Raw genomic sequence first — 23,885 nt, forward strand, 5'->3', positions numbered from 1 at the left:
ATGCATAAGTGGTTCCGATACCTGTGGATACTTATGACATGATTGCCGAAACTTATCCTCCGTTATATACCCTTGCGTCACTCATTAATCCCCCTCTGTTAAGCTGTTTTCCAAGAAGTACATGCGATATAGTTTAGCCTCGAATAGAAGACGTATCATATCCAGAGTAATATGTTCCACTTGATGGTAGTTGTATGTCCATGTATTTACTACCACTAGAATTAGCAATCTCTTAAACTTGTTCAAATTTGATGTTCTTTGTTAACGTGTGTAAGTTGAATAAGTTGTATTCTCATATGTTCCATGCCTGCTTATACACCTGTATTGTACACCATTCATATTTTTCAATAAAAATTTTCTTAGAAAAAAATAAAAATAAAATGAAAATCAGTCATTTGAAAAACAATAATAAATTAATCGTAAATCTATTTTAAAAATGTCAAACTTATAAAGTGAGACAAAAACGATATGAAACAAAAGTCAATCAAAGCTCATAAACAAGGGCTAAACAAAGAAATAATGTGCACCACAAAAAGGAGGGGTAGGGTTGCAAAGTGTCCACAGATCACTCCTTCCACTAGTGTCCCCACATCCACACATAGGCAATGCTTCCCCCATCATGTGACATGAAGTATTCAAGCCTCTTACCGGATTGAGTGGACCATCATATAGTATGGTCAAATGCGCATGTTACGTCTCCTTATGCAGGGCAACTCCAAGACATCAGTGATATATCCGATCAGGGTTGGTTGATAATCAAGATGAAAAACAAAAAGCACATGTGCCCATAGTGTAATCCAAAAAAAAAATGTATTGAAAAATGACAAATAACAAATAAGACTTGCAAACGATAGTAGGATTGCACCAAACAAGTCCCAGGGCAATGAACTTTAAAAATGTTTTGCCTATGGTGATAAAATACAACAAAGTTGGCTATTGCCATCTATCTCTGCAGTGATCCTTGAGTACCCAGGTCTACATCCTGCCTTGTGATCTCTGTGTACACCAACCAATCTTTTCCCTGTGTCCTTGACCCTGTTCCCGTGATCCCCAGTCTGTAATCTGCTTCAGATGTATACTCCATTCAGCTACTTTCTCCTCTGCACCAGCATGATTCCCTGTGTGCTCCAGCCAGCAGCTCATTACCAGCACTTGTGCGCTTCTAGTCTGTTTTCCCTTATATGCGTCTTTGTTTGATTCCTGTGCACTCCTACCAATTTGGGGTGTTTACCCTGTAGGCTTGTGATAGCATGGTCTCAGCACTGCAAAGACTTTTTGCTGCTTACCTGATCTCAGTTGCCAGTAGCTACCTGCTCAGGTGAGTCTTGTGGCCACAACCCGGGTGTCACTTGCAGCCAAACCCATCGCCACATTCAGGAGGTGAAGACAAGACAGCTTTCTTACTAATGCTTCTTTCAGAAAAACAAAAGTATACAGGATGTTTACATATTTATTAGCAATTTCTAAACATAAAACTATTAAAACTACTCAGTGATCCCAGAGACATAAGGGCCAAGTATTGTCCAAGTGCTATTAAAAGCTTTTTTGGTCATGCTTCTCTTCTTGGTCACAAGAGTGCACTTACTTGTGCTCTCCTGTGACCCAGAATCAGCCGACAGTGGGCTAAAGCCCATTAATGGCCGACATCACAGAGTCGTGTTAGGCTCTGGAAGGATCCCGACAATAATGTCGGGGTCCACCCAGATTCCTGACAAGCAGCTGGTTCAGCCTCTCAGTGTGCCACAGAGAGCCTAAGCCAGCTGCTCTCACTCCTTCCCCAGCCCAGTGATTCAGTGGCAGAACAGGGAGCAATGACTGACAATCATCGCGCTCTGCTCAGAGTGGGAGAGGGGGAGAATTAGAGAATAGAGTAATCTTAGAACCAGCATGGGACAGCTACAGTGGGGAGTTGACTGATGAGGTGGGTTCCTGCACCTATTCTCTGAGAAAAAAGCCCTGGTTAAATTATCCCTTTACAGCAAAATGTAGAGATGTAGTAGAGCATATTCACAGTATATGTATTTTGTGACATAAAAATATAGTAGCTAGCTGTATGTAAGTACATTTTTTAAGCATTAACATATCTTTCAGAACAGAAAAGCACAGAACAAACTATTTGTGGAAAAAAATTAGTTATGTAATCCAAATATATGTAATAAAACAGGTTCCAGTGAAAGGGGTGATATCAATAATACCTGGTCTGCTTCAGGTTGTGGCAGACTGCAGAGCTCTCTCTCCCTCTCATTACATTTTGTTTAAGGCCCCTTTCACACTTGTGCGACTTGTCCTGTGACTTGGGACTGCAAAGTCGCAAGAAAAGTCGTACCCCATGATTTCCAATAAGTACCATTCATATCTGTGCGACTTTAAGTCACAGCGACTTCAAAGTAGTCCCTGCACTACTTTGGTCCACCTTTTAAGCAACTAAAGGTCCACAGACCTCAAGATTACACAGGTATTCACCAACCAATCATCAGCTTGTTATTATGTTAATGTTAACTCTGGCAGCTTCTGATCCTGCCTTCCACCCAGCACTATGCTGTCTCCAGATCCTGTGCTACATTCACAGGGCTGTGGGGGGTGATAAAAAGGGGACACTGTTTAGGGGGGGGGGTTACAGAAATCACTACAGAGGGGGAGATTTTGATGTGAAATGGACAGAGGACACTGCTTTGGGGGATGGGGAGGCGGAGGACACTACTTTCAGGGGGCAGAGGACACTTTGTTGGGGGCAGTGGACACTGATAAGAGGGGTAGAGGACACTACAGTGGGGGAGGGTGATGTGAAGGGGGCAAAGGGCACTGCTTTTCAGGGGTACAGGAAACCACTATGGGGGAAAGGGGCAGAGGACACTACAGTGAAGGGGGGTGATGTGAAGGGGCAGAGGACACTGCTTTCGGGGATACAGAACACTACTGTGGAACGATGGCGGCAGAGGATGCTGCTATGGGGGGCAGAGGACACTATAGTGGGGGGAGGTGATGTGAAGTGGCAGAGGACATTGCATTGGGGGTATCAAACACAATGTTGGGGGAGGGGGTAAAGTACACTACAGTGGGGGGACTTGGTGACTTGAAAGGGGCAAAAGACCTTGCATTGGGGGGTACAAAATGCTACTGTGGGGGGATGGGAGCAGGGGAACTGCTATGGGGGCAGTGGACACTACAGTGGGAAGGTGATGTGAAGGGGAGAGAGGACACTGTTATCAGGGGGCAGAGGGCAAAGGACACTACTGTGAGAGGGGTGACGTGAAGGGCGGCAGAAGACACTACTCTGTCACACTATGTGTTCTTCATGCCATCTTTTATTGGGAGCTTGATAGTTTGTTTAAGGGTGCTGCCTACTAATCCTATGTTATCGAAATCCTATGTTATGTACTAAAAATGTATTTGGTAAATAAACATTATATACATTATTTACTTGACCTCCAGAAGATTTACCCCACTTCATGGCCAGGTCATTTTTTGCAATACAACACTGCGTTACTTTAACCTTCCTAGCGGTATTCCCCAATGTGGCTCGGGGTTAAATTTCAGTGCCAAAAGCGATAACCCCGAGCCACACTCGGGGTACCGCTAAGAAGATCGCTGGATCCTGGTAGAGGGGTTACTTACCTTGTCACCGGGATCCAGCGATGTATCCCGGCGGTGAGCGGCAGCGGATCTTCCTCCTGATGCTCTGTGTGCCCCGGCTTCCGTCTCCTGCGATGTGACGTTCGCAGGGGGGTGGAACCGGCGGCAAATTCAAAAGTAAAACACACTGATATAAAATGAAATAAATTCACATTAGTTTGCCCCCCAGTGCCCTTTCCTGCAGTTGTACTATACTTTTTTTATATATATATATATATATATATATATATATTTATGTAAAAGAAAAATCATATGTAAATAGTTGGTTTGGGCTGCTCATTCTTAAGAATTACATGCAAAATAATGCCCTTTCAGCACCTAAAATCGGAAATTGACTATTCTTTTGGTGGTATTTGATCATCACTAGATTTTTTTTTTTTTTTTTTTTTTTGCGCTATAAACAAAAAAAGACCAACGATTTTGAAAAAAAAAAAAAAACAATGTTTTTTTACTTTCTGCTATAAAACATATCCAACAAAGAAACATTTAGGCCAATATGTATTCTGCTACATATCTTTGGTTAAAAAAAAAAAAAAAAAAAAAATCCCAATAACAATGTACTGTTTGGTTAGTGAAAAAATTATAATGTCTACAAACTATGGTGTATATACTGGAAGTTATATAAATTGTTTTGTTTTTTACACTAGTAATGACGGCGATCATCAACTTAAAGCGGGCCTGCGATATCAGGCTCGACAGTCTGACACTTTTGCCACTTTGTGGAAACCAGTGACACTAATACAGTGATCAGTGCTAAAAATGTGCGCTATCACTGTAATACTACATAGTATTAGTATAAATACTACACTGTCGCTATACTGATGACACTGCCATATAACTAAGTTATGGGGTTGGCAAGTGGTTAAATCCAGTTTGAGTCCAGAGCAGTTTTTTTTTCTTTGTTTCATACATGTAAAAATCCTGCTGTTTTGCAAAAACATTACCTAAACCCCCAGAACATTATATATTTTCTGAAAGCAAATGCCCTGTAGAATAAAAAGGAGATAGTTGCAAATTGTTTTTTACGTGATATTTGCTGTTTATTAAACGCAAAATTATCTGGAAAAGAAAATATAAAATTCATTTTAACTGGATAAAAAAAAAAATAAAACAACACTTTAAATACATACAAGCTTTGACCTCCTAAACAATCTTAACGTTTTTTTTTAATTGTTTAAACTATTGTTAAAATTTTACAAAAGTCTTGATGTCCAGGAATGTTTCACTGTTTTTGTTTCTGTTTTTTGTTTAATATTGTACAAATAGTAATAGTGTGGTAGCAGGAATTGTCTTATTTTTGTAGATTTTACTTTAAAGCAGAAAGAACCCTTCACATCAATCTATCATATGCTGTTCCCTTAAAAATCTTTCCTGAACAGGTTTTACTTTAAATAGGGCCTATGGACAACAGTAATATATTTAAACCACTGTCACACTCTTTCTGAAAAATGCAGGTACTATAATCATGGGTGCTTTGAGTTATAGACTTTTCAAAAAAATATAGAAAATAAAAAAACTGTTAAGAAAAATGTATCATTATTAGGCTATCCATATAAACCAAGATCATTTCAAGCAACCTACTGTTAGGTCCATATATATGGACACAGGCACAGTTTTATTTTTATTTTTTCAGGTATTTACAAAAACATATTCAAGCTATAGTTAAATAATGGATATAGATGGATATGGGCGGAAAGTGCACACTCTCAGGTTTAATTTGAGGGTATGTACATCTAAATCAGAGGAAGGGTTTAGGAATTACAGCTCTTAAGAACAGCCACCCCCCTTTTTCAAGGGACCAATTGAATCAAAAGCTGTTTCATGGCCAGGTGTAGGCTACTCCTTTGTTATTTCTTCATCAATTAAGCAGGTAAAAGGTCTGCAGTTGATTCTACGTGTGGTATATGAATTTAGAATCGATTGCTGTGAGCCTACATAATGTGTTCAAAGGAGCTGTCCATGCAAGTGAAACGGGCCATTGTAAGGCTTCAAAAATGAAACAAATCCATCAGAGAGATAGCAGCAACATTAGGAGTGGTCAAATCAACCGTTTGGGACATTCTGAGGAAAGAAGAACACACTAATGAGCTCAGCAACACAAAAGGGCCTGGACCTCCACATAAGATAACTGTGGTGGATGATCACAGGATCCTCTCTATGAATGAAAATGATGAAAATGAAAAACCCATTTACAACATCCAGACAAGGAAGTGGGCGTATCATTGTCAAAGTCTACATTCAAGAGAAGACTTTACAAGAGAAAATGCAGATGGTTTACCACAAGGTGCAAACCATTCATAAGCCTGGAGAATAGAAAAACCAGATTAGACTTTGCCAAAAAACATCTAAAAGACCAGACCAGTTCTGGAAAATCATTCTTTGGATTTATGAAACTAAGATTAAACTGTACCAGAATGATGGGAAGAAAAAAGTGTGGAGAAGGCTTGGAACAGCTCATGATCCAAAGCACACAACGTCATCTGTAATACATGGTGGAGGCAGTGTGATGGCTTGGGCATGCATTGCTTCCAGTGGCACTGAGTCATTGGTGTTTATTGATGATGTGACAGAAGACAGATGCAGCCAGAGGAATTCTGCATTGTTTAGAGATATACTGTCAGCCCAGATTCATCCCTATGCAGCAAAGTTGATTGGACGGTGCTTCACAGTACAGATGGACAATGATCCAAAACACATTGCAAACCTAGACCTAGCAAATTTTGAAGGAAAAGAAGTGGAATATTCTGCAATGGCTGACTCAATCACCTGATCTCAACCCAATTGAGCATGCATTTCACTCGCTAAAGGCAAAACTAAAAGCAGAAAGACCCACAAACAAAGAACAACGGCTGCAGTTAGAGCCTGGCAAAGCACCAGAAAGGAGGAAACACAGTCTTCGGTAATGTTCATGGGTTCCAGACTTCATGTAGTAATTGCCAGTAAAGGGTTCTCAACAAAATATTTAAAATGAGCATATTATTTATGATTATATTAATTTGTCCAATTACATTTGAGCCCCTGACAATAGGGGGACTGTGTATAAAAAGGGTTGCAATTCCTAAAATTTGTACTTGATTTTCATGTTCAACTTCTTAAATTAAAGCTGAAATCATTTAGATGGTTTCGTTTTAATTTTATTCTGGCCATAAGTATGAAAATTGTGCCTGTGTGTAAATTAATAATTTTCCGTGGCAGGGAATTAAAGTTTTTTTAAAACTAGGACTTCAGATAAGGTATTTATTTATTTTATCTCTGAGCAATTTCTCTCTTGTTTTTACAATTGCTATTTTATTCCACTTTATTTCCCAGTCAACCAAGTTGAAGGTAAAACTGAGGCAGAACATGAACAAGGATGGGTAGATGTCTAAGTAAATATTGCAGAAACGTAGTGTAAAAAGAGCTTTTTTATTTTCTGATCAAAAAAGCAGTTCTTTGCAAAATCTGGAAAAGGGTAATGTTTTGAGCCAAAACTAGTACTAAGCCAAACAAGTACTCATTTGGTAAAGTTGAACGGAGAACACTTTCTATGTGACTTTTTTATGTGATTTAATGTGCCCAGAACAGTGGTCTACAAACTGCGACCCTGAAGGTGGATGTGGCCCTTAGCTTGCCTTTATCTGGCCCTTGAGGCATTATTCCTGCCATTGACATCAACAATTGGGCAGTATTTCTTCCACTGACATCAACATTGGGGTGTAATTTCTTCCACTGGCAACAAAAATGGGGCACTATTCCAGACACCAACTATTTCTCCCCCTAATACCAAAGATCGGGCATTGTTTACTTCCACTGGGCACAGTCCGGCCCTCCTAAAGTCTAAAGGACAGTAAAATGGCCCTTTCTTTAGAAAGATTGAAGACCCCTGGCCTAGAAGTACAAGCTAGTGTTATTATATTATAAATGCCATCACAGTAAGACTCCATTCACACTAATACTAATACTAATGACTTGGTCAGCCTGACAAGTCACGGACCGTCGCGGTCCATTGTGTGGTACAGGAACGGTTCTAATAGGAGTGACACAAGTTGCTCCGACTTAGAAAAAGGTTCCTGTACTACTTCGGGGCGACCTGGAGCGACTTGCATAGAGATTCAGGTTGCCCCCGAAGTCGTGCCGCTGCAGTGTGAATGCGGTGTAAGGGCAATTATTATGCAACATTTCATTTTTATTGAGGTTTATTATTGTTTTATTATTTATTTATTATTTTGATTACCTAAAGGGTTGCTGTAATAAAAATACAATGGACAATCATTTAACTGGTTCATTTAACTGGCTTTTGCTCGGTCATACAACACTCTAACCAAATTAAATTTTATTATATTTTTTTCACACAGACAGAGCTTTCTTTTGGTGCCATTTAATCACTTTCTTTTGTTTTTTTTTTTGCTATATAAATTAAAAAAGACCCAAAAGTTTGAAAACAGACATGCTTTTCTTTGTTTCCATTTGCAAACAAATAATCTTTCTTCATAAATTTAGGCTAAAATATACTTCAATTCATTCGTAAAATGTCCCCAAATCAGTGTATATTATTTAGCCTGTGTAAAAGGTATAGAGTCTACAAATGGTATACTATGATATACAAATGGTCTTATACTGTATATATACTGTATATTTATAATGTACTGACTGCCTATCTCATTTCTTGAGGCCTTAAAATTCCAGGACAGTGCGAATACCCCAAATGACCTCTTTTTAGAAAGTAGACAGTCCAAGATATTTAGTAAGAGGCATGGCAAGTTTTTTTAAGTAATTTTTGTCAGGATTTTTTGGAAATTTAGGAAAATAAATAAAAATATTTTTTTCTCACAATTTTTTTAAAATACTGTCATCAGTGCAATACATGTCATACAGTCATCATATGACTGGTGTAGCGGCGATCAGAGATACTGACTGGTAACAGTAGGTAAAAAAATTTAATTCAAATAATTTTTTATTCAATTTTTGAACTTCGTTTGAACTGTCATGAATGGCTTTCATTCATGACTAGTTGGTTACTGTTGTAATGTTGTGATGGCCCACAGCTATCACATGTCACAGGGTGCTGTGATTGGCCCAGATACCATGTGATCACTGGCAACATATCACAGATCACACACACACTAGCAAACAATGATATCATGAAGGAATTCCACGTGACATGATCGCATAGCAATCATGTGGTATCTGGGCCGCTCACAGTGGCTTGATACCAATCACCGCCATCTGCTGTGTCCAGTAGACACAGCAGTTGCAGAGCGGGCTGCTGTGCACCCCAGGAGAGTCACACAGTGCTCATGCACACCACGACCTACAGGTATGTCACGGTGCCTAGGGGAGCAGCCCGCCAGCAGTAAATGTACTGCTGGCAGTCGGCAAGTGGTAAGTTCACCTTGATTTCAATCATTTATTCAACTTGATCTCAATCTAAATGTTAATTAATTTTCAAAAAAAAAATAAAATCAGAAAAAGTTGTAGTTTTACAAAACAAGTCTGCTTTCATATGAGATATTAGTAAAGAGAGTGATACTGAGAATGGAGAAGTGGACAGATGGAGAGATTGAAGGCTGGAAGGATTTTAATAAATAAGGGAAGAGTCAAAATAATAATAATAATAATAATAATATAAATAATAATAATAAATTATGGAGAGAAGGAATGGATGTAGGAACAGCTGAAGAGAAATGGATAAGCAAAAAAAAATGGAGATAAGATGCCTTTGGGTGATGTTGGAATATTAACGACCAGTAGTGTTACATGTCTATGTTTAATTTTTTCAATCCAATATGTGAAAAATAAAGGTAGTATCCCCAAACGTCTGTTTAAAATGACTAACAGAGATTTAGAAATAATCTTCTCAATTAAATGTTAAACAACCGCCCCCTCCCCATTTTGAACAAAACTACAAAAATAAATTTAGCTGAAGTTCCTCTTATTTGCTGATTTTATTATTTTTGTGGGAAAAAATGTCTGTATTGTAGTCAAACTCTTTCAGTGGTTGGAATCCTTGAAGATTTTGTGATGCCTATTTGGAGATTTTTTATATTAGTGTGATGAAGCAAAAGAGCATTTTATTTTTCTATATCTAAAGGTGGTCAAATATTTATTATAGTTACTTATATAACGCTGTCAATTTATGCAGAACTTTACATATGTATTGTACATTCACACCAGTCCCTGCCCTGGAGAAGCTTACAATCTAAGGTCCCTAGCTCACATTCAAACACATACTAGGGCCAATTTAGACAAGAGCCAAGTAACCTTCCAACATGTCTTTGCAGTGGGGAGTAATCCTGTACCCGGAAGAATCCCACACAGGCACAGGGAGGACATAGAAACCCCATGCAGGTTGTGTCATGGTTGGTATTTGAACCAGCAACCCCAGTGCTGCCAGACGGAAATGGTAACCACTTAGCCACTGTGCTCCCTGCATATCAGATAAGATCAGATAAGATCAGAAAAGATCAGGTAAGATCAGGTAAGATCAGACTAGAGACTCTTTAAGTGATTCTAAAGCCTCCTTTTTTTTTACCTAAAATAAAAAAAAGAGGTTTATGATTACCTGTTCTGTGCACTAGTATTGCACAGAGCAGCCCTGAACCTCCTCTTCTATGATAATCTGCCAGCGATGTCTGCTCCTTCTCTTCTGTGTCTGCCCCCATAACAAGCCACTTGTTATGGAGCAGACGTGTGGACTTGCTCCTGAGCTGGGAGAGAGAACAGCGCTGCTGCAGATGGGCATAGTACTGGATTAAACAGGACTAGGGTAAGTATTAGAGAGGTGGGGGGAACAAACACATATTGAAAGGCTTTTTACCTTAATGTGGGTAATGCATGAGGGTAAAAAAAAAACTTGTAATGTTAGAACAATTTTAAATATTTATCCATGAACATGCATTAATTTATTATTTAGACTTTTGGTCTCCAAGTCAACTTTCTATCTGGTAAATGAGTGAAATATGGTGGTGAATTAGTTATATGCAGTCACCAAACATCTGAAATAGTATTTAAAATAATATAATCCTCAAGCAGATATAGAATAGCTACTAAAATCGATTAAACAGACAGAGTATAGGTAGGTTTGCTGTATACACATATTAATGGAGGAATACTTGTATCATGCTGGTACCATGTTTATCAAATTCTCAGCAAAAATGCACATAGCTGAAGCAAGCATATGTGATTTTGAATCACCAACAGTGCAGGCACAAATGGTTTGCTGAATGCATGAAATTTGAATTGCATTAGCCTGTGTCATTTTCAGGCGATTGACAGTTTGGAAATTCCCAGGTGGCAAATCTATCTCTGACTAATTCCATCCCAGAACTTAACTAGTCCTGTAATCCCTTTCTAATAAGCTAAAATTCTCAGGCCACCTCACATATTAATGTCATGGCTGCCATATGTATTTCTCTACATTTTTGGCATCTGAATTATTTTAATTTTGTAGTAGCCTGTGAGGTCTCTCTGGTTTTGATTATGTTTCCTCTACTTGCTTACATACAAATTGTAAGGATTAATAATACTCAGTTTACCTGCTGCTTTATCCTATATTTATATAAAATTGTAACCATATTTACTAGATTAGATTGAATTTATTTGTACAAACAGTAGTAATGGGTAATCCTGAATCAATCAAGTTTAAATAACAAATCAATACAAAGGCTAGATCAAAGTATAGCAAAACCCAATGTTCTTTAATTGTATTTAAATTCTGTCATTGGGTCTTATTCTTATCAGGAATTTAAACCTTACTCATGCAGACTTAAGACACTGTCAGTTTGGCACCTGCATGGGCTGTATGAGTCCGTACAACAAGTGCTGCTCTATATTTATAATTGCTGACCAAGCCATTTCCATACAACTCCTTATGAAGGGGAAGATGTGAGCCCTGAAATGCTTTGGGGTTTCTGTTTTTGTAATTAAAGTTATATGGACTGTATATTTCAGTGCAGCACTTTCATCCAAGATAAAATCGAGTTATCTCCACATCCTAAAGGCATTAGCAAAATCAGATTCAACATAATTTCAATTGTTTGATGGTAGCGTGGCTAGACAGTGGTTTGTTATTTCCGGCAGTGGTTAGCAATAGGAACATAATGCTGCAAATATTGAAATATAGTGGGGCTTCACTTCAATTAGAATTTTTTTGAGCCAAAAAACCACTTGAGTCATCCTCAGTTACTCTCAGAGGTACATATACTGTTGGTTCAAAAACTGTAATTGATTTATTTATGGGCTTCTTATCCAACCAGGTGGCCAGTGTTTAATGATCCAGACTCTGTTTGAATTTCATTGCTTCATTTTATAGACACTACCCCCTCAGCACTCACTTTGTCTTCCTTGTATCCAGCTATCTTTACACAGCCCTTCCACTGAATACTACTTTTCAGCATTCATGCACCTGAATTAATATTTGCTATATAGCTTTGCTGCACACCTGCAGTAGCATAGTCACTTATGGCCAATCATAGGCATTATTCATTTTTCACTATATAGCTATAAACTCCTGTTCACCTGTAGTAGCATTGTCACTTATGGTGGATCACATTAGTGAATATCCTAATTCGCAGTTTTAAGGGCAACTTACTATATCATCATCAAGAGTACCCAGTGTACAGAGTCATGTAAAGAGTACCCAGTGGTGTGCCAGAAATTAAAACAAAAAAACAATATTTTTGCTTGCACATGATTGAATGGTGGAAGTCAACCTCATTGTAATGTGAACAGTCTATCTGAATTTAGTAAATTAACCCCAGTGAATCAGAAAGTCAGAGATAACCAGGCAACTAAAAAAAAAAAAGCAACTCAGAAATTCTAGTAATTGCGGTTGATTTTATTTATTTTTGTCCTACAAAGTTTTGCATTCAAATAAACTGGCAAAATGCTATATACTAATTCTGCATGATATTTTTTAAAATACGGTAATATATATTATCATATCAGTTTAAATGCATTGCATGTATTAAACCTGATATTTCTCTAAAAAACCCTTGTATTGTACAAAAATTGAACATTCCTTTTGTATAACATACTTGTATATCAAGCCCAATATCCCTCTTCTTTTCAACTACTGTCGATACCATAGTTTGGCATTATATTAACCTCTTGAATTACATCTCTGTATAGGGCAAATTATCCTCTGCTGTTAGCCAAGCTTTTGAGGAGGTGGAGATGTGGCCATTAAAGGCTCTTTCATGGTTGGGTAGGATTGTGGCAGTAAAAATGGTGGTCCTTCCAAGGTGGGTTTATTTTTTTTATCGCACACTACTTATACTGGAACTTCAGAAGATTCAATCCTGGATATTAAAATCATTTGGGGGTCCAAAGAGTGCAAATTTGTTTGCCGTACCCTTTAAATCCTGAAAGACTTGGGAGGTTTAGGAGTCCCAGACTTTTGCAAATATTATAGGGCTAGTCAATTGATCCAATTATATCAACTATATTCTAGCTCTTGTAGGCTAGACAGAGAGCACAAGTTTGTGGATCCCTTCCTATAGCTCTTTAGATGTGGATGTCTTTCAAATGGTGTAATACTATTTTATGTACCTTTCTTTCACATTCACTATGCCTATGGGATTCTTCTTGTAACCTATATCCGCTCCTCTTTCATCATACACCGGTGGCCCCACTCTATAATAATCCTGAGTTCCCCCCTGGACTACAACCTCTTCAATTTTAAAGGTGGATAGACAAGGGATTGTACCGGATTGGGGACCTTCTTAACCAAACAGATATTTTCTTCAAACATTGCAAATGCCACAGTTAGAATGATTTTGTTTATGCCAAATTACTAATTTCCTCACTATAATGCAAAGTCATATGGACAATATCACAGTACAGACCATTTTTGATAATAGATGCTTGCAAGGCACAGCCCAAAGGGGTGCTCTATCATCCCTATATAAACTGTTTGCAATTACCCCTAATAAACTTGCATATAGACAGGCTTGGGTGAGAGTCTTGGAGACAGAGATCACTGAGGATGACTGGAATACTTTTACCTTCAGAATTCACAAAGGTATTTTTAATGCTCAGGTGATAGAGGCCAACTACAATGTTATTTCTCAATGGTATCTGCCCCCAGCCAGACTTTTGCTAATTGAACCTGAGGTCTCACTAAGGTGAATTAGAAGCTATGGCCAGGATAGTTCAATGTTCCAGACATAATGGACCTGTCTCAAGGTTAGTAGATTCTGGATGCAAGTGCATGCCTTAGTATATTCAGTAATCATGGTCAATAGCCCAAACAGAGCTCAGATAGTTCTCCTTTTTTTTTTTTTTTTAAATTTGACAATTTTTATTAATTTTTATACATATACCAAACAAATTGACATAAACCAACAACAAATCAAGAACACAGAGATGCCAACACACTTAGGATCACCATGATATCGGCTCCCAATTACCCCAATAGAAGAGAGAGAGAAAAAAAAAGGGGTGGGGGGAAGGCCTGCCTCTGAGGCATTCTCCCTTCTTGTTGAATAAACCACCAATGATCACACTAATCACTAATCATACTCCAATCTACTAAGTGTACGTCTATGTAAAAAAAAAAAAAAATACAAGAGACACTGATGTGAATACATGGCCCCTACTGAGTGTCAAAAAACTGGTTAAAAAATTGACCAATACACACTCGTAGAGACAGAACCTCGTGAAGAAGAAGGGGCTAATGCCCCTACGAACTTGTGGAAACATTATTAACTGTGAGTTAATATAAAAAAATTGTGAGTCGTTTAATCCTCCGTCATCCATTCCCCCGAAGGGGAGGCGGAAGAAAGGAAGAAAAAAAAAAAAAAAAGAACCCCCAGTGAGAAAAAAAAAAAAGGGGGGCTTATGCCCCTTGTGAACACTTACAAGCAATACAAACCATGAATCAATATGAAAGAATTATGAACAGTCTAATCCTCCGCATTCCATTCCCTCCACGAAAAGAAAGTACCAAGTAATGAAGAAAAAAGAAAGAAAAAAGGAGAGAAAAAGGAGAATGGGAAGGGGAGGGGGGAGAAGGGAAGAGTCCGAGCAGCGATTCTTATATTATCGCCGTGCCATTAAAGTGCCCCCTTGGTAACCATCTAGCTCTGGTTTCTTCCTCTGTATTTTTCAAAGAGGATGTGAGTTCCTCCATCTTGTGGATTTCTCTTACTTTAGAATACCATAATTCCACGGTGGGCGACTGGGTTTGTCTCCACAAAGCAGGTATACACGCCTTTGCAGCATTCAAAAGTCTAAGTGTCAATTATTTTCTAAATCTTTTTAAAGAGCTTTTTGTAAGATGAAGTAAACATAAAGCCGGGTCTCCCTGTATTTCTACCGCTGTTAACTGTTTAATAACTAAAGCAATTTTTGTCCAAAACACCTCTATAAGAGGACATGACCAGAAAATATGCACCATGGACCCTACCTCCGATCCACAACGCCAACAACTTTCCGGAATATTCTCATCCATTTTATGCAGCACCTCCAGGACCCTATACCACCTCGTTAGTATTTTGTAACCCGTTTCCTGAGTTTTACAATCCATTGAGGATTTATGAATTGTATACAAAATCCGATTTACCTGACCAGGAGTCAGAGAAACTACCAATTCCCGTTCACATTGGCATATAAATGGCAACTGTTGGCCTTCTTGTTCTTCTGATAGCCATGTATAGAATAAGGATATCAGATGTTTAGGTGGGGTATTTGAAATACATATCTTTTCAAAGGGAGTTAGATTACGTTGAACATACCCCCTTTGCTGACATGTGTTAAGAAAATGTCTCAATTGGTATATACTGAAATAGTCAAGGTTACTATCTGGCCATGATTTTATTTCCTCCTGGGTAGGAATAAGGTCTCTCTGCCATACATTGTATATGTGTGTCTTACCAATCTGCGCCAGGCGTCGGATTTTCGCATTCGTACATCCTGGGGGGAATTCCGGGTTACCTAAAATGGGTATCAACGGGGAGGGAGCTGGCGCTATTTTGAAATGCTGCTGAATATGTCAGGTTTCTCTTAGTGTCGTCCCTATAACAGGATAAGAAAAAATCTTATCCATAGGAGAGTAGATTGACCACGGAGCTGGGGGGGTCAGCTGTCCCACCTCACCGACTTCCAACCCAACCCAGCATTTATTGTCCATATTGCAGTTCCAATCCACCACCCGTGTTAAATGAATGGCCCTGTAATACCGGAATACATCTGGTAGCCCTATCCCTCCCTGTGATTTTGGCAAAGATAAAGTCTGGAATCGAATTCGAGGCGTCCTAGAGTCCCAAATGAAAGAGCGGAACATTGCCTTCATCTGATGAAAGAAAGCGGGAGGAACTGTTATTGGGAGAGTCTGCATTACATATAGGATCCTGGGCAGTATATTCATTTTTAGTGCGTTACACCTGCCAAACCAGGTTAAAGTTAATTGCTGCCATGCCCTCAAATCAGTTTTAATCTTCCCTAATAAGGGAATATAATTTTTCCTGTATGTATCTAGCGGATCCGCTGTAATTTGAATCCCCAAATATTTTAATGAGCCCTCAACCCAATGAAACGAAAAAGAAGTACGCAATTGAAGCTCCTCTTGAAATGGCATAGCAATGCCCATCGCAGCTGACTTCGTTAAATTAATCTTATAGTTGGCGAGCATTCCGTATATTCTGAGTGCCTCCAAGATATTTGGAAGTGACACAGTAGGGTTGGTGACGAAGAACACTAGGTCGTCTGCAAACGCGGCGACCCTGTGCTGTTCGCCACCAACCCATAGTTCTCCTAAATAAACCAGTTTATAGTATTCCAAAACATACACAAACACAGATTTTTTTTTTTTATTATATGCTATTGGCAGCTAAAATAGCTATAGCCACAGCATGGAAAACACCAGTAGTGGACATCTCAATAATGAAGAGAAAACATTCCTGGATAATGGTAAATGAAAAGTTAATCAGTTAAATTTGAGAGAGTGTGATATCTGTGGCTTTGCTACTTACAAGCTTCATCCTTATAATTGCTGGTTGGTGGTTGAGAGGTAGGGCTCTGGTTGGGTTTTCTATATAATCTTCTCTTTTCCTTTTCTTTACCATTTATTTTCGTTTCTCACTATTTTAATGCCTACATGGTAAACTTTCACGATGCTGGAGGCGGTGATCTCATAGAAAATATGGTTTCTAAACTAAGGAAGGGTTGATGCTCTTGTTAATATTTCAATATTTTGATTGTATAGAGCAAATTGGATCTCTTAACAAATGTTATATATGGTAGATCCTTTACAATCTGGACTGGATTACTTGTCATTTCTCCTTTCCCTTTACCCTCAACTCCCCTTCATTTCCCCATTTCTTCTTGTCATCCCCCCCCCCCCTATTCACAAGTCATTCTAGGTCTATTATGCTATATATGTCACTTGATGTGTGATATCTCACAAGAACCTCTTACGTATATTTTTTTCATTTGCACTTGGACTGAGTTATGCTGCTCTGAAAGCATTGTGTGAGATCTGTTTCTTTGGTTTTTTTTTTTTTTTTTTTTATATGATGGCATCTTTTTTGTAAAAAACTGAAAATTCAATAAAAATCTTTTGAAAACAAACTTGTATATCAAATGGCCATGATGGTATGGAGTCAGGGCTGTACCCCCTTATAAGCAGCCCTGTATAGAGTACCATACTTACACCATCTGTCAGTGTTCATATGTGCTATGTGTATGGACCATAATACTTTGTCCAGACAGTGTTCCACAGAAAAAAGGGGTTTACAAAAGATTGTAAAGAAGTGTACCTTTGTAATCCCATGGATTTCATGCTATGCATGTAATTGAAGATGTGACTAGGTAAGATTTTGCCATTTTCATGTTAACCATAATTTAATAAAACACTGACATTTAGCAATATATTATTATTTATGAAATCTTAATGCTACTCATTTTTTCTGCTTCCACTATGAAGTTTCAAAAGGTTATATGGGTGCTTTCATATGATTGTGCTGTATCCATATCGTATTAGTGGAAACATTTCCTTTCTATCAATAGGATTAGTCAAGAGACCTTTTAGGGGAATGATGACAGGGTTGAATTTCCAACAGATAAATATATGATAATTTGTTTTGTAATCTATGGCAATACATGCCTTTGATTATGATTGGGTCCTTTGCCTGATACATACTGTATGGAATGCTGCTTTAGCATTAGCTTATCTACATCTACTACAACACACTATTCATGAGCATATTTAAATACATTTAGCTCCTCAAATACTGTTCCATTAGATGGATTGATATGAGTGCAATCAATGAGATCCATGAACAATAAATGTAGTTACACCTTTTTTTTATTTTATTGCATTTAAAGATACATATTACGTGCACCCATCCATGTAAGCATTTTAATTCGGGTTCCACTAAACTGTTTACACACATTTAAAATCAAAGCCTTGTTAGGTGCCTGACGAAACATAATCAATATTATAGATTAATGAAGGCTCTAGCCAAGTTAAAAAATATTCTTAGCTTCATTGTATGTTGCATACACATTGAGTTACCCTGCGGCACAGCAAGAGGCTATAAAACCATCAGATCTCCCAGATGGCTGATTTGTTCTCCTGATTAATTGACAGGAAAATGTTCTTGTTCCACACCAGTAAATCTATAAAAAAAAAAGAAATAATATTATGGGAATTGGGAGATCTATTAGAAATGCGAAGGCCAATATGAAAGCATTTTCACTAAAGCACTATTTATGCATTTTATTGTATATTACTATTGTAGCAATGACCCCCAGAGGAGCTGCTGGATTTAATGGGCTCCCCTGATTTCCCTACTAGTGATTAGAGATGAGCTTTGAGTTTGGATCGAACACGCGTTCAACCCGAACCCAAGTTGTTCAAAGTTCGAGAAAATGGCAAACTATAATGGCCATTCACTGCTATAGCGCTCAATTGCCAAACAATGCACTTCCTAGTCTCTGAACTATGGTTAAGTGGCCAAGAAAGAATGATAATTCAGGTTTTCTTATGTTTCAACACCCTCTGTAAAAAAGTTAGAGTTTCCAGTTGCCTTTTGTCAGTGTGTTAGAGACTTGATGAAGATAGGAAGTTCTCACAGGGTGTTTAAAGGGAGAGAATATTGCTGTTATACCATACAGTGCTGCTGAACAATCAGATAAACAGTCAAATACACAGTCAGCATTTGTTGGAAACCTGGAGTAGATAGGGAGGGTTGAGAGAGTGTTTGCAGATAGTTGCTACTATACAATGTGGTGTGGTTGCGCTACTAATTATTGTGTACCCCCTCAGTGTTCACAGTGCATAAACAGTGCTTTGTAGTACTACATTTTTTAGTGTGTCAGAAAAACTTCAGTCGCTATTTAGCTGCTGGACCCCCTTGAAGTTTTTTCTTTTGGCATTTTTTTTTTTTTTTTTTACTTCACATTTTTATATTACTTTTTCATTTTCAGCTGAGTATTAAAAAGCACACAGATAGGTTAGGGTTTAGTGTTTTAGGGTTGGGTTTCGACGTTTAGTATTTTAGAGTTGGGTTTAGCATTTTAGTTTTTTTTTTTTTTTTTAAGAATGTATATTACTGCATACAGTACATTTGTGATACAGTTTAGTGCACCAAATCACCACATGGTAAAGTGCACCACATCACATCTTAAATTCCCCTGTTGCCATGGCTGTTAATATAGTTAAGCAATCACCTGTATTCATAATGTTAGGCAAGCCTGAAAGAGGAGGCAGAGGTTCTGCATATGCAGCTAGTGAGAAACCAGCTGATTCTTTATCTGCAAATAAAAGCATGCATGACTTAGAATAAGTGCCATGGAAGAACTTCTTGGCCACATTTCCACATAGTGGCTCAATGTCCAATGTGTATCTGATCCTCAGATCACTGAAAGAAAAAGCTGCCAGAGAATTGCTTTTGAGTTGTTTTTCCAGCTGCTGGACAAGATAGGAAGTAGGCCAAAGAGTCTGTAGCTATTTCAGGCCGTCATACACAGCCAGTGTTCAGTTGGCTGAAATTTAGCGTGAATTACAACTGCTCATAAACCGCCTAATTTGTGACATGCCCACCAGGTGGAACTCGCAGCAGAGGGCTGTCAACGAGTACTTGCATGAGTATGGCACATGGCGACTTGGCTATTTTTCCCCATGCCAATGGCTACTGATAAAGAATGCATGCACTGTACTGTCACCATTTGAGAAAGCGACAAGGATGGTGGACCGTGACAATGCATGCATCAGTGACACAATCCCTGTTGGGTTCCTGCTGGAGCAGACTCTGCGTGGCATTATGGACAGGCCACTCTAAGCAGGGCAGCAGGAGGAAGAGGAGGAATTACTTTCCTCTCAAGTCCCGCTTTATGCAGACACCATTCTTGCAACGGCACAGAACAGAGGAGGAGGATTCTGGCAGTTTTGGAGGCATTTAAGCAGAGGAAGACATATGTTAAACCTTAAGAGATGGGTTTCCTTCCAAGAACCCTTGCAAGTAGTACGTGGCTGGGAGAAGGCAGTTCCAGGCACTATAATCCCCAGTGACCACGAGGACTCTGCTTCTCATGCCTCTGCAAACTTGCAATGCGTGGGCTCCCTTATTCTTTAAAGCCTGTGAAAGGACCCGAGAATTTGTGGCATCAAGGAGAAGGATGATTATTAGTTGGCATTCCTCCTTGACCACCGTTACAAGGGAAAAGTCTCAGAACTCACCCCATCCCCACAAAGGAAGCAAAGGATAAAATATCTTGAGGATATCTGAAAAAGGAGTTAATGTAATGCCTTTCCAGAATCTGGTAGGTTACAGTCTCATGGAAAAGCTAATTTTGAGGCTTCTGTTGGTCAAAGGAGGAGCGGTGGGGTTAGGGACCGCTTTAGTGATGCATTTCAAATTTTTTTTAGTACTCAGCACCCAGGGCAGCTTCCACATCCTTTCGGCAGCACCTGCATCATATGTTGGGAGATTATCTAGGGGCGAAAACAGACATGGAGAGCTTTCCAGTCAATGATCCACGGGGTTACTGGGTCATGGCATAAACCACTGGCCAGAACTTACCCAGTATGCAATTGAGCTGTTGGACTTCCCTGCATCCAGTGTGCTTTCTGAACAGGCATTCGGTGCTGTGGGAGGTTTTGTGACTGATAAAAGAGCGTGTCTATTCACGTTGAACCGCTGACATGTATCAAAATAAATCATTCCTGGATTAGCAGCAGCTATCGAGCCCCTAAAGCTGATTTCACTGATTAAGTGTTTTTGGAATATGGAATCTTTGCAAGACTGTCTAGGTTGCCTAGCTTTGTGGGTGTTAATTTTACCTGGAAGACATTTTTTGGTATAGGTTTCATGGGCACAATTACCACCCAAGGAGGAATTATTCAGCACCTGTTTGACAGGTGCAAATAATTACATGTTTTTTACATCAAGGTAAATTCTTGCTTTCATCAACAGTACCTCTATAGTGCGAAGGCACCACCAAAAGCCAAAGACCAATTTTTCCACACCTGATACTTCTATCCAAAGTCTACGCAACAGACACCAGGTTTTATCCAAGAAATCTCTAAACTTGTTCCGAGTGCACTAAATCATGGTCTCATCATACAGACTTCCTCCCCAAGCCGTTGTTTACAAAATAAAGAAAGCTTGCAGGGAAAATGTAATTTTTTTTCTTGATAAATGTCAATTTTGCTGCAGCAGGTTCTATATACGGTACAGATGCACCACTTTACAGGCAGACTAAGGGGAACCCCCAGGGACTATATTTAACCACTTGCCGACCAGTCACGTTGACTGTACTGCGGCAAAGTGTCTCGTTCCCATCCAGCAACGTAGACCTACGTTGCTGGACTCCTCCCCTTGTGGGCGGTGCGTGCGCGCCACCGGAGGCTCGCTCCCACTGTATTTAGTCACAGCGGGAGTCGGGCCAGGGGAGGAGTGGCGGTGATCACCGCCGCTCTTCCCCGATCGTCGGGGAATCGAGTCTGGAGATCCGCCCGCTTGTGTAAACAAAGCGGGCGGATCTTCTAAGTGACAGACAGGGTCAGATTGCAGGGTTCAGCATAGCTGAACCTGCGATCTGTCCCTGTGTCACTCAGTCACCTCCCCCCACACACGTTAGTAAGCACCAGGGATACATTAACCCCTCCCTCTCCAATAAAATGCATATGTATAGCACTGTAGTAATGTCACTGGTACCCCCAAAAGTGTCAAAAATGTCAGTCAAGGGTCCGATCTGTCGCAATGTCGCAGTCCCGCAAAAAAAAACGCAGATTGCCGCCATTACTCGTTAAAAGAAAAAACACCAAAAATGATCTCCATCGCAACCCACTGCTTAGGGCCTCCGTTGCAATGCCAATCCATCATCCTCGAGAGATGTACTGCCCGATAGACCAAATAAAGTCTCTAAAGAGGGACCGTAACTGTTTAAAGAAAGTCAAGGGGATGGGGACTGCCAGTGCCTGGAAGACATATAGAAGCCTGGGGAGAACCATCATTTTCAGGGCATTGCAGCGGCCAAACTATGTCAGGGTTAAAGAGTGCCACTGTTGAAGTTCTGACTTAAGTGCTTGGAGCATGGGTAACATATTTGCCTGAAATAGGTTTGCAAGATCAGGGGTAATGTTTATGCCCAAGTATTTTATCGATTTATCCGCCCAATGGAACAGAAAGAAGGGCCGCAAATTATGAACGTCATGGTCTGGGATTGTGATATTTAAGGCACCAGACTTGGAAAAGTTTATCTTGAAATTAGATAGGTCTCCATACTCTCAGAAAGCCTCTAGGATGTTAGGCAGCAAGAGTTGTGGATTGGAGACAAAGAAAATCAGGTCATCCACATACGCCGCAACTTTGTGATGTCCTGAAGGCTTCCGTATCCCGATTATATTAGGGTTGCTTTTGCCAGATCAGGGAAAGGGCTCCAAGTTCAAGTTGAAAATAAGGGGCAACACGGGACAACCCTGTATTGTACCATTCATGATAGCAAAGAAATCCGAGCCCCATTAATTTACCTGAACCACAGCTTAAGGGGTGGAATAAAGAGCCAAGATCCAACTGAGCATGATAGGGCCCAGGCATGGGACAGGGTGGCACGCATGAAATGCCAGGCCACCCTGTGGAAGGCCTTTTTAGCGTCAGTTGAGAGCAGGAGGAAGGGCTGCCTTGACATGCATGTGGCATGAATTAGGTTAAAAACCCTTGTTGTATTGTCTCTTGTCTCCTGGGACGGTATAAACCTCGCCTGATTCAAGTGGATCAATTTCGGCAGATGTGGGAGAAGCCAGTTTGCCAGCACTTTGGTGAAGAGTTTCAAATTTACATTGAGTAAAGTAATTGGCCGGTAGTACCCACACTGAGCTGGGTCTTTCCCCTCTTTATGTATCAGTGATACTCCACCTCCAACCAGGGAGTTATCAGCCACCAGGAAATGAGGAGTCAGCGTATCTGAGAAAGTGTGATAATACGCCAGCGTAAAACCGTCGGGCCCTGGGGCCTTGAGTGGTTTTGTCTGTGTCAATGCCAAGTTGAGTCCTTCTGTGGTAATCACCGAATCTAAGGAATTACTGATTCCTGCCGGGAGCATAGGCATCTCTGAGAATCATATGTACTCACTAGCTAACATTAGCCTGTGTTCGATAGTCTCATGGGACAACTCAGAATGTAAGTTAAACACACCCCTGTAATAATCACAAAATTCCTTTGCTATGGACTTGGATGTTACATAATTACAACACTTCTCCTCTAATCGCATTGTATGTCCTCGCGTCCTCATGCAATCCTTGCGACTGAATAGTTTTTTTTTCTATGCTGAGATCACCATTGAGGTATTTGTAAATTGCTATCATGTCCCCTCTCAGGCGTCTCGTTTCCAGGGAGAATAAATCAAGCGATTGTAAACGCTCTTCATAATTAAGGTCCTCCAATCCCCTAAATAGTTTAGTTGCCCTTCTCTGGATTCTCTCCAGCTCCAACACATCCCTCCTGAGGACTGGTGACCAGAACTGGACAGAATATTCCAGATGCGGTTGGACCAGAGTTTTATAAAGTGGTAGGATTATAGTTTTATCTCTGGAATACATCCCCTTCTTTATGCATGCTAATATTCTGCCGGCTTTGGCAGCTGCAGCTTGACATTGCATGCTATTGCCCAGTCTATCCTCTACTAAGACTCCCAGATCTTTCTCCATTTTTGATTCCCCCAAAGGTTCCCCCCTAAAGTGTATTGTGCTTTTATGTTTTTATGTCCCCAAGTGCAAAACCTTACACTTCTCCACATTAAACCTCATTTGCCATGTAGTTGCCCACTCT

The sequence above is a fragment of the Pelophylax lessonae genome (genome assembly GCF_965119305.1).
Source record: "Pelophylax lessonae genome assembly, chromosome: 1".
Lineage (NCBI taxonomy): Eukaryota > Metazoa > Chordata > Amphibia > Anura > Ranidae > Pelophylax > Pelophylax lessonae.